General features: G+C 47.4%; 1 long non-coding RNA gene and 1 other non-coding gene across 3 annotated transcripts in view; both read right to left on the reverse strand.

Annotated features, from left to right (window-relative positions):
- Positions 1-8,857: 8,857 nt before the first annotated feature.
- LOC133849646 (uncharacterized) overlaps positions 8,858-12,452 on the reverse strand; it is a 13,577-nt gene continuing 9,982 nt past the window's right edge. Inside the window, exon 2 of one of the 2 annotated variants that reach the window (XR_009895405.1) lies at positions 8,858-9,878. This is a non-coding gene — a long non-coding RNA (uncharacterized LOC133849646). Of the gene's footprint in view, positions 9,883-12,452 lie in introns of both variants that reach the window. The other variant, XR_009895404.1, reaches the window with a different exon arrangement.
- On the reverse strand, positions 11,843-12,021 carry LOC133849656 (5.8S ribosomal RNA). Its single transcript, XR_009895412.1, has one exon. It is a non-coding gene; the product is annotated as a 5.8S ribosomal RNA (ribosomal RNA).

Genomic DNA, 12,452 nt, shown 5'->3' on the forward strand with positions numbered 1-12,452 from the left:
TGCCACGGGCCACAACCCGTGCCAGGACGGACAAAAGTCCGCGGGCACCTGGCTCCCGTGGTACCAGAAGACCTCCGGTCAGGTTTCGTACCACAAGGGTACTACCAATTTAACTCCAAACAGTTAGCGTTGGTGACGCACCTCAAGAATCGCTTCGTACGATAAGTGGAGGTCCACTGTGGTAAAATTCTAAGACCCGTCATCCACACGGTTGAGGCCAGTTTTAGCTTTTCAGCTCGGGACTGACAGCCCAAAAGAAATTATCCTTAGTCGCCTCATACGACAAGCAGGGATAAGCTGTGGAGGAATTCTAAGACCCGCCAACCACACGGGTGGGACAGTTTTAGCCTTTAGCTCGGGACTGCCGGCCGGTACAACAATTGCCGACGCCTTGCGAACACGGCATCGGCAAATGTTTGCAATAGCTGCATCCTCTCCTGTGTCGCCACCGCTCCAGAAACCCTCCAGACGCCATGCAGGTATTCGATCCCAAGTCCATCGAGGTGACGCAAATCTGCATATATGGGGCATACACACAGAACGTGCAGCGCATCTTCGCTATCCGCACCGCATAGACATGCAGGCATACCGCTTAGACGTCTCTCATGCAGAAATGCATTCAGCGATCCATGGCCTGTCAGCAGGAATCCAGCACGTAGGCTGAAACCGAAGTCTCGCCTGCTGAAGACGAACCCAGCATCCGGGATAAAAAGATGAGTCACCCGGCCGGGTTCATCACCATTATCCCATCTGCTTTGCCACTCCTGCAGCATACGGTCGTCCAGCATCGCCATCTTCTGCTTGTGATCAAGACCCGACAGATCTTGACCAAACAGCCAGTCGCTCTCCTCCAGCGGGTGATCGCGCTTGAGTTTGAAACTGATTGTCAATTTCTTGGCAGCCAGATCAAACGGGGGAACACCAGCAAGAACTTGCAGTGCCACAGTGGACACTGTACGGCACACCGGTAGGAATCCAAAAAGGATGCGCCTTTGGCAGGACAATAGGTGCCTCCTGGCCCCTACTAGTCTCATCGCCGTGGCATACCACACTGAGGCACCAAATAGCGCACAAGGCACCATGAGTCCAGTGTAAATGGTCCGCTTGGCACGGGGACTGATCCCCCAGTCGACCCGCAGTACGCGTGCCAAAACACCAACGACTCCGCTCAGCCGATCACGTAAAGACGCGATATGCGGGTTGAAATTCAACCGCTCGTCGACCGTGATGCCCAGATACCGGTATTTGTCAACATAGGGCAAGTTTGCTCCAGCAAACCGTACCCCAGGTCGCCTATTAGCCGATAATTGGCCTTTCAGCAACATGACAGCCGTCTTACTGGTGGAGACGGACACGCCTACCTCTGTTCCCCAAGCTCCTACGATGGACATATATTCCGCTCCTTTCGACTCCAGATCGTTTCGGGAGTTTCCCTCAACGAGAAGCAGCAAGTCGTCTGCATACGCGCTCAGTTTGCACAAAGGCTCCAAGCGCCGAAGAAGCACATCCATCATGAGGTTTCAAATGAATGGACCACTGATGGAACCCTGTGGGCAACCTCTGGTCACCGGCACAGATGCTTCCTCGTATCTGCTGACGATGCACGCACTCCTGCCAGAGAAGAAGCTTCGCCACAAGCTGGCTTCTCGGCAGCCAAAGTCGATCAGTCGACGTAGCACAGCATCCCACTCCACATGGTCAAATGCTCCTTTGAAATCCACAAAGATTCCGAGTATATATCTTGCTGGGCTGGCGTCGACAGTACTCTTCACGTGTCTCCAGGCATCCTCCACACAGCGTCCTGGTTGAAATCCAAATTGCCATCTGCAGCCCTCTGGGAGCATGTCCTTCATTCGGCTGACCATGATACCCTCGAGCACCTTACCAAAGACTGGTAGCAGACATATACCACGATAAGAGCCAGGATCGCTCCTGTCATTATCGGGCCCCTTGAGAAGTGGCACAACGCGCGGGCATTTCCATTCAGAAGGGAAATGTCCTTCGGCTAAACAGCGGGAATACAACGCTGTAAGATGCTGAGGAATAGCACGCCAAACCTCCTTACAGATCACTCCAGTGATGCCGTCCATGCCAGGCGAGCGTCTGCTCCGTAGCCTGGCGACACAAGCACTCACTTCGTACTCATCGAGTGTGGGCGGAAGCACATCTGGGATGGCAATCGGTGCATTCGACTCCGCAACGGGGAAGAAGTTACGGAGGAGCACTCGCGCACAGTCGTGCCATGTTACGACTGGCTCGCCATTTACCCGAAGGCAGCCCAACTCGGAATTCCGTTTGTGACGTCGGCAAATCCTGTAGACATGCCCCAGGGATAATCCCGATTATCTCCAACGAAGCGACGCCAGTTGTCCTCCTTTGCCGACAGAATAAGCTTCTTGTACTGACCCACGGAGATCCGCAGGTCAGTAGCATCGCTGCCACGACGACGAGCATTCTGTAGCCGTCGCCTCAGACTCCTGACCTCTCGGCGCTTCGTTCTGAGGTTGGCATTCCACCAGACCACTTTCCGAATGGCTCTCGGCTGCCTGCGTCCAAATACATGGTCGCATACACTGTGCACCAGTGCACGCGTTGCAGACACCTGGTCATCAATGGACATCTCCGTGTACTCCTGCGGGAATTCTTCATTGGAGAAGTTCCAGGACGGAACAGGAGCATCGCTCTCAACTGTGTCTCTGGGGTCTCGCGTCACCTCAACACAGATAGTGTTGTGGTCACTGAGGTCCTACTCATCCACTCTCCAGTCATATGTGGCCCACATAAGCGCTGCTTCGTTGGCAATCGTGACGTCGATATCACTCCGTCCGCGGTGATTATCGAACGTATACAAACTACTGACCTCATTTAGCACGCCGGCTCGGGATTCTTGAATCCATTCGGTCAGCAGCTCACCACTTCGGCGGTTCAAATCGCCACGAGCACGCTCGAGCGATTTGCTGAACCACAAGGGGGACACTGCATTCGCATCCATGCCAAAGATAACCGGATTGCTACCAGCCAGTAGTAGCACGGAATCTAGATACGCAAGATACGGTTCCAATTCAGTGTTGTATTGGTAGTACACGAAGCTCAGGAAGATTGAGCCAAATCTTCCAGTGACACTCACGCATACGCCAAAGTCCGTGATGAGCGACTCAATAGGCATACAGATGGCATCCGGGTCGTCCAAGAAGATGGCAGCCTTCAAACGCCGATCAGCAAACACACGCATCCCGGCTGGAATGCCCGTAATGCCGTGCTTTCTGTCGACGTATGGTTCCTGCACCAAAGCGAACATGTGGCGGGAGTCTCGCACCGGAGTTGCAAACTCAATGGTAGCGGCTCGACCTCGACCACAATTAGCTTGGATGAAGCTAAACATTTTAATGTCTAGCTTGCACCCTCGCTAAGACCGCACCATATATTGGGCACGTCTCCGACAGCATGTAATGCCCGGAGGGAAGCCCCTTGAAACGGCAGTTTCGGCAGTCCACCGGGCTAGCGCATTTCGACGCTACATGGCCGGTCTGCCCGCATTGGCGGCATACTTCGTTCTTCAGTCGGCATATTGAAACCTTGTGGTCGAATCGCACACAGCGATGACACGCGTATGTACGGACGAGCGACCTACAGCGGAAGGAAATCCACTTGATGTAGACCCGCCCGGTCTTATCAAGCACCGCTTGCGCCTTTTCGTCACATTCGAGTGTCAGATTGACTCTGAAACCGTCAGTGACCGACCACGGCTTCGACGCCATATGCACCATCTTCTTGAAGGCCGACGGCGAAAACTCCTCCTTGAAGTGGTTTTCATTGAGCTCGTCCATGAAAACTTCCGGTATAATCGCTGTGTCCACGTCGAACACGGTGATTTTCGACCTAACTCCACGGTTGCGCTCAACGTCCAGACCGACCTCGTTGAACTTCGCGTTGGCCACCACTTTTTTGATTTCACTCCTTGACGGCGTACGAATAACGGCACCACCGCGCTTCAGTTCACGGACCTCGTGAACTCTAACGCCCAGAGCTGGAGCAACTCGGCTCATCACCTTTTCGGCAATCTCCTTGCTCGACACTATCGGGTCCTTGCTCGTCACTACAGCCGACCACGTTTCCACGGGCTTCTTGGCTGCAGGAGCACTTCTTGGCGCGGCCATCGGGGCACTGCCGAAGACAGCTCTGGTGGCGGTACCACTTGCACTTGGGGCCGTAAAGGGCGTAGCAGCTGGTTGGCACAACGCAACTTTCGTCTTCAAGATGGCGTTTCGCACGGCTAGCGCGGTCACCAGCTCGCTAAGCCGGCAGTTGCCTCCAGGACGGCGATGGCCGCTTCCGGCACCAGTCCAGCGCGCAGCACAGCGGTCCTCACCGTCTGGTCTACATCCGCAAGCTGAGCCAATACGGCATCAGTCCCGTCCTTCACCACACTGGCAGCTACAAAGATTCCAGCAGGAGCTGGACGGGCAGGCGCACTTAGTCGGACGACAGCGGCCACCATAGCAGGTGCAGGGGCGGCAGTAGCAGCAGCAACGTCAGCGTCTCCAGCGGCGACTCTATCGGCGGCTCCAAAGGCAGCTCCAACTGCTGCTCCAGCGGCGACTCCATCAACGGCTCCAAAGGCGGCTCCATCGGTGTCTTCATCCGCAGCTGCTCCATCGGCGTTGGCTCCAAAGAAGGAGACGGCCAACCGCTTAGCAGAGGAGGCATCGTCGCTCGCAACCAAGATGGGCGACGATACAGCCCTGTTCCACGCCCGTCTGCTCCTTTTCCCTTTCACTTTTCCACCTTTTGGGCGATCCTCCGAAACGGACATTTCGGACTCGCTACACACGCTCGACATTCCGCGCATTTTATTGTTCACCACAACAACCGCAGAAGAAACACTGCAAGCAGTGAAAACCCAAGCAGTGCAAGCAGTACACTTGTGGCAAGCAGTGTACTCAGTGTATGGTCCAAATTAACAAGCTTTTGTCCGTGACAAAAAACTATGAGCTTTTCTTAACTTGCTTATTTTCTTCTTCTTCTTTCTTTGCTATTCACAGAAAGTGAACTAGAACTAGAACTAGAACTAGAACTTTTCACGCACGTGGTATTAATTTTCCACAAAAGAAATTAAATTTCCTCGCAAAATCTAAGTGCCACTGTCACTATTTTCTATTCAAATTATTGCGTTTAGGTTCCCGCACGGGATACACTAAATTCCGTCTTTGTCGGCACTGTTCTTATCGTGTTACGCGGTTTTCGTACGGAGCGCACGGGACGCACGTCTGCTCAATTCGGAAGTTCGTTCGCAACTGAGTAGATAGGGACAGTAGGAATCTCGTTAATCCATTCATGCGCGTCACTAATTCTATGACGAGGCATTTGGCTATTTTATTGTAGGAAATGAATTTGCCCACACAACAATGCCATATATGGATGGCACGTCATATGACTGTTTTCCCTTTACTTTGTACACAATAGATGTTGGCCAGTGTAGTTGACTTTCAATGAGGAAAGTAAACCTCGGTGCTAACCCACTCCTTGGCGATATCCAGTATGGAACATGAACGTCTTAAAGCCGCAGACTCCGCCATCTACCACCCTGGTACTGATAATATTGCTATCACCAGCGTTAAGGACTGCCAGTGCTCTCAGTCGTTTTACCGACCGATAGCTCCAGATGCCCCTCCAGTTTAGCGTAGCAGAAACGATTTTGATGTCCCCATGTGCCTGATAATCCCAAACCAGAGCCGTTCGTACGTCCTGTCTGTCATAGATCTCAACCTTACTCTGATGAGCTTGGTCAAGATCAAGTCCGTCAGTCACTACCTGAGCGTCGACCACTATCGTGTGATCTGGTCGGAAACCCACCAGGTCCGGCTTATATATCCTGTTCTCTCGCTGCAGACTTGGTTCAGCAATGACAGAGTAGCCTCTCGTGTCAAGTCCCCGCTTGAGATAATTAGCTACACTGTTGTGTCTAGCCACCCGCCTCCCTTGCGTACGATGACACTTCTGCAGAATGTGGTTTAGTGATTCGGGAGCATCACATCCTGCACGACACTGCCTCTCCAATTCGTGCCTTCCCCTCGTGGTACGAGACCGCGTGGGTAGGGCATTTATCCGCAGTTAAATCCCATTCAAATAAGCTTTTCCAGTTAACAAACGCGTGGGTGCGACAACCCACCCGTGTTGCGGAGCATAACGCCCTGCTTCACGGAGACCGCTACCATCAACAGAGGAGTGCAACCTATCCGCCCAGTACGAGTCGATCAAAAGGCGTGTATCCAGAGCCGCGTCTCCCGATGCCTTGCACCTATCTCGGGCCCTCCGAATTTCCGCACTAAGGAACGAACTGGCTGTCTCGGATTGCTCGAGGTGGGGCCATTTTATGTTCGTTAACCTCTGTACGTCTGTCTTCGAACTGACGGGAACACCGAGACCCCCACTTGTGTGGGGGGCATGGAAGAATGCTACTGACACATCCATAGGAAGATCTAACCATTTCCTTACGACCGACCGTACCAGTCTGTCACACTTTCTCAAAACGCCTATTGCCACACTACCAAGGGTTAGCTTGTGATATAGCTGTGGAATGAGGACAGTTCTGAGGGCGAATAACTTCTGCTGTGGCTTCAGGGGGGACCGCGATATGATATCCAATCTGGGACCAATCTCCTCAGTCGGATTGTAGCGGGCCCTCCCGTCCGCAGTGAACTGGATGCCGAGATACTTCCATTCCTCAGAACGCTTCAAGCTTGGACACTTGCGCGAACCTACACAAAAGCTCCGTGATTCGATCACAGTACACTTCTGCTTCGGTTGCCCCTTGACACTAACAGTAAAACACTTATTAGCGTTTAAGGTCAGCCCAACGGACGCCAAAAAGGAGACCGTGGTATCCAATAATGCCTGAAGGCCCTTCGGTGTAGAAGCAAACAACACCAGATCGTCTGCGAACGCTGCAGCGTTTGTTTTGGCATTTCCGACACTGACACCAATCTCGTCCGGTAGAGACCTGAGCAACCGGTCGATGACCAAGTTGAACATATGTGGAGACAAAGGGTCACCCTGCTTCACACCTCTAGCAGGGACGAATTCCTCTGATCTCCAGCCTTTACCATTGAGACTAGTGCCACCTCCCAAGTACAAGCTACGTACGTAGTCAACAAAACCCGTCGGTGCACCATACGCGGATAGGGTGTCAATTACCGCTGCGTGAGACACAGAGTCAAACGCTTTGCTGACATCAAGTGTCGCGATATAACACGACGCATGACGTCTATGGTGGTCCCTCAGGATTAAGTCAACTATTGTCGCGTTATCGGCGCAACCGTCAGTAGGAAGAAACCCCCGCTGACGCGGATCCCAATCGACTGATGAGGCCAATCGAGATGCCAAGATGGCATTGAGTTGTCTAACTATGACAGAAGGCACCGATATCGGACGGAAGTCTTCTGGTCGGGATGCTCTTACCGTCTTCGGGATGAAAACGGTTCGAGCCATTCGGAAGAGTGTGGGTAGTTTGCCGCACCAGAGAATAAGGTTCATTATGCGAAGCATAACACCACTGGGAATACTCCTGGCAGTTCTTGGAGATATTCCGTCCGGTCCGGGAGAAGAATTCAATGGCACTTGATGCAATTGCAGGTCCCTAGACGTAATAGGTGACCATACCCCTCAAGCAAGTGTCCCATATGGGGCACGGTGCTATTGCAAGAGGAAAGGCTCTGCTGTGTCATGACTTCTCTCCAGTATGGTTCCATAATCTCTTGGTTTGGCATTACCGACTCGTCGGGTCCTGCTAGCAGGGATCCGATGCATCGACCTTTATGTTTGTCCCAGTTGCGCTGAACCCTAGCGAACTGCTGCCTTCTATTTTGTCTCCTATTGCGAGGCTCAGGAAAGACTCTCGCCGAAACCGGACCTTCGTTTCGATTCGGAAAAATTTCCAGGAGATAGTTAGACAAACACTGGAGAGTTGCTTCTTTGCCCGAAGTCTGCGTTCCATCAACGATAGATTGCAGAACCTCGACTCTCCACGATCGATTACATCCCACAGGGCCGAAGCACCGCTGTATCCGCATGAGGACGTCGTCCGAATGTATCGATGGTGTGATTGGAACCGACTCTGACATTGAAGAAGAAGACTCAAGCCCACTTATACTAGGGCGGCGCGTAATGGTTTGTGGTTCATTAATTTCGGGGATAAGAGCCGCTTGCCCTCTTAGCTGCTCGATTTTTGCCTTATAATTATCCCTCTGTCGACACTTTTTAATAGCATCGACACTGCGTTCTGGAAAATGCAACGCCAGCTTTTTATTAATAAACCTCTCGCCATTTGCTATGAGCTCAAGTTCCTTCCTCGCCATCATGGCCAATTCTTCCTCACACCACCTGGTTTTCACGTCAACACGCGTACGAATCTCATCAAGCCTGTCTTTGTGCTGACGCGACATGTGGACGCCTAAACCGGTCTTTGTTCCAAAAGATCGGCCGCGTTCCACACATAGATGTCCAACAACTGGATTAGCATCTACGTTCCTTCCCTGATGGGCTCCTACGGATGCCGTAGGAGAATTCACTGAATAACTTTCAGCTATCCGAGGCATGTTATTAGAGTTTGCACCATCAGTTTTTCAGGACCATCGGGGTGTTAACCCAATGGCCCCTTTCGCCGCTCATATTCGCTGCTGCCGAAACTACATCGGTCCAGCACCCGGAGGACACCACGAGGAGGCCACATTTTAGTGGGGCACATGTTGCCTATGAGTCGACTTGATCTGACTAACGAAGGACGGTAGCCCATTTGCCATTGCTGAGAAATGAACCATTATTCCCCTTCTGCAGACCCATTGATCCTCCAAAGAGAGAGTCATAGTTACTCCCGCCGTTGACCCGCGCTTACTTGAATTTCTTCACTTTGACATTCAGAGCACTGGGCAGAAATCACATTGTGTCAACACCCGCTAGGGCCATCACAATGCTTTGTTTTAATTAGACAGTCGGATTCCCCAAGTCCGTGCCAGTTCTGAATTGATTGTTAATTGATAATCGTTATAATTTAAAAGAACTAACTGGTTGCCCAACTAGTATTCTTAAAAATTTTAGCAAGAAAGTTCCACAATTGGCTACGTAACTAAACTATCCGGGGAACAAGAAACTACCATAAATGATAGAAACTCTATTTACCCAGAACGAACACATAAACCATGTTATTGTTTCCCAATCAAGCCCGACTATCTCAATTTTCAGAGCCAATCCTTATCCCGAAGTTACGGATCTAATTTGCCGACTTCCCTTACCTACATTATTCTATCGACTAGAGACTCTTCACCTTGGAGACCAGCTGCGGATATTGGTACGGCCTGTTGAGAAGTTTGCGTGTCCCCACCATAAATTTTCAAGGTCCGAGGAGAAAATATCGACACAACAGTGTATGTCATGCTCTTCTAGCCCATCTACCATATCTCTCTGCGAAAGACTTCCATGGTAGTACGGCTATAAAACAGAAAAGAAAACTCTTCCGATATCTCTCGACGGCTTCTTTATGGTCGTTCCTGTTGCCAGGATGAGCACGAGGCCCATATTTAATAACAAACGGATACTCAACAGGTTACGGAATTGGAACCGTATTCCCTTTCGTTCAAAATTATTCAAGTTTTTTTAATTATGACAAAATTTAAATTTTAGTTACTTTTTTTTACTTGAAAATTTTCGGCTTTCGCCTTGAACTTAGGACCGACTAACTCGTGATCAACCACTGTTCACACGAAACCCTTCTCCACTTCAGTCCTCCAAGGTCTCATTCGATTATTTGCTACTACCACCAAGATATGTACCAATGACGGCTCCATGCAGGCTTACGCCAAACACTTCTAAGCACACCATTGTACCTTCCTACCCACTAAAGTTTCAAAATTTATATTACAAGTAATATAAATCATCTACTTTAGCGGTATTGTATAGGTATACAACTTAAGCGCCATCCATTTTAAGGGCTAGTTGCTTCGGCAGGTGAGTTGTTACACACTCCTTAGCGGATTTCGACTTCCATGATCACCGTCCTGCTGTTTTAAGCAACCAACGCCTTTCATGGTTTCTGAATGAGTTGTTAATTTGGGCACCGTAACATTACGTTTGGTTCATCCCACAGCGCCAGTTCTGCTTACCAAAAGTGGCCCACTGGGCACATTATATCATAACCTTAAACTTTATATCAAGAAAATTAAGGTTCTTACCCATTTAAAGTTTGAGAATAGGTTAAGATCGTTTCGACCCTAAGGCCTCTAATCATTCGCTTTACCAGATAAGATTATTTTATACAACAGTTAAATGCACCAGCTATCCTGAGGGAAACTTCGGAAGGAACCAGCTACTAGATGGTTCGATTGGTCTTTCGCCCCTATACTCAATTCTGACAATCGATTTGCACGTCAGAACTGTTTCGGTCTTCCATCAGGGTTTCCCCTGACTTCAACCTGATCAAGTATAGTTCACCATCTTTCGGGTCACAGCATATATGCTCAAGGTACGTTCCAGTTAGAGGCATAAATAATATAAATATTATTATACATAACTATAAAGAACGCCCCGGGATTGCGTTGATTAACTATAAATAGTTAAAAAAAACTAATCCCAATAATAGTCAAGTTAATTACGCTATTAGGTTTATATCCCAATAACTTGCACATATGTTAGACTCCTTGGTCCGTGTTTCAAGACGGGTCCCGAAGGTATCCTGAATCTTTCGCATTGTTAATCATACAAGTGCTTATAATAAACATAAAAATCAATGATAATCATGCCATTATATAATTCCGAAAAATTAACGCACTGTACTCATATAATCTATCAGCACTTTATCAAATTTTTGAAATTTATTTTATGTTAAAATGCAAGCACTCTAATTTAAATAAACTCTTATCAAAATTGTTTGATAAATTCCATACATGCTAATAGATTACAATGTCCTTATATGGAAAAAATGCACACTATCGTTATAATATTGATTAAATATTACAATTCTAATGATGAATTTTCCATAACGGATATTCAGGTTCATCGGGCTTAACCTCTAAGCAGTTTCACGTACTATTTAACTCTCTATTCAGAGTTCTTTTCAACTTTCCCTCACGGTACTTGTTTACTATCGGTCTCATGGTTATATTTAGTTTAAGATGGAGTTTACCACCCACTTAGTGCTGCACTATCAAGCAACACGACTCTTTGGAAACATCATCTAATAATCATTAACGTTATACGGGCCTGGCACCCTCTATGGGTAAATGGCCTCATTTAAGAAGGACTTAAATCGTTAATTTCTCATACTAGAATATTGACGTTCGATACACTGCATCTCACATTTGCCATATAGACAAAGTGACTTAGTGCTGAACTGATTTCTTTTCGCTCGCCGCTACTAAGAAAATCCTTGTTAGTTTCTTTTCCTCCCCTAATTAATATGCTTAAATTCAGGGGGTAGTCCCATATGAGTTGAGGTTGTTTAATTACACTTATAGACAATTATCTGCCTATTTTGAAATATACTATCTTTTTTTTGAAGGTCCATAATATTCACAAAATTATTCCTTATATCATATTCGTTAATAAGAGGCAATTCTAGTTTATAAAATAATATATTTTATGCTAGAATTTCCTCAGTATTATTTGAAATGAATAAAGAACATATAATTCTTCAAATTTCTCATGCAACAGAGTTTTAGTATTTTCATTTATTAATTCATATTATGAATAGCTTAAGCGAGAACTTTTTAGATTTACACTTATTTTATCCAATAATATACAACGTCCTTAAAATTCCAAAAAAATTTTAAACAGCTTATTTAGCATAGTCTTACAACCCTCAACCATATGTAGTCCAAGCAGCACTAAAAAATTATTTAAAGTACATAACAGCATGGACTGCGATATGCGTTCAAAATGTCGATGTTCATGTGTTCTGCACTTCACACGATGACGCACAGTTTGCTGCGTTCTTCATCGACCCATGAGCCGAGTGATCCACCGCTTAGATTGATACAATTTTTTTTTTATTTCATTACGTCAACAATATTTTTATTGAAAGAAATTAAAAATACACCATTTTACTGGCATATATCAATTCCTTCAATAAAATTTTTTTTTATACCTAAATAAATGTTGCGAAATGTCTTAGTTTTACATAATCGATAATAATAAGATATATGACAAGTATATTTTAGCTAAATTTATTTATTATGATCAACATATGTAAAGCGTTAACCTGCAAACAGGTACAACATTGTTTTTCTTTAGGTGTTGCGAACCAATGTATGCGCACTGGAATATGCACAATACATTTTGCAACGCATGTATATTATGGTACATATACACGCAGTTTTTATTTTATCCAAAACACATAAAACACTCTTAATACAGTATATAATAATAATAATACATAACAAACGGTTTTTAGCTAATTTAAATTA

Source organism: Drosophila sulfurigaster, unplaced genomic scaffold, assembly GCF_023558435.1.
Source record: "Drosophila sulfurigaster albostrigata strain 15112-1811.04 unplaced genomic scaffold, ASM2355843v2 contig_104_pilon, whole genome shotgun sequence".
NCBI classification, from domain to species: Eukaryota; Metazoa; Arthropoda; class Insecta; order Diptera; family Drosophilidae; genus Drosophila; species Drosophila sulfurigaster.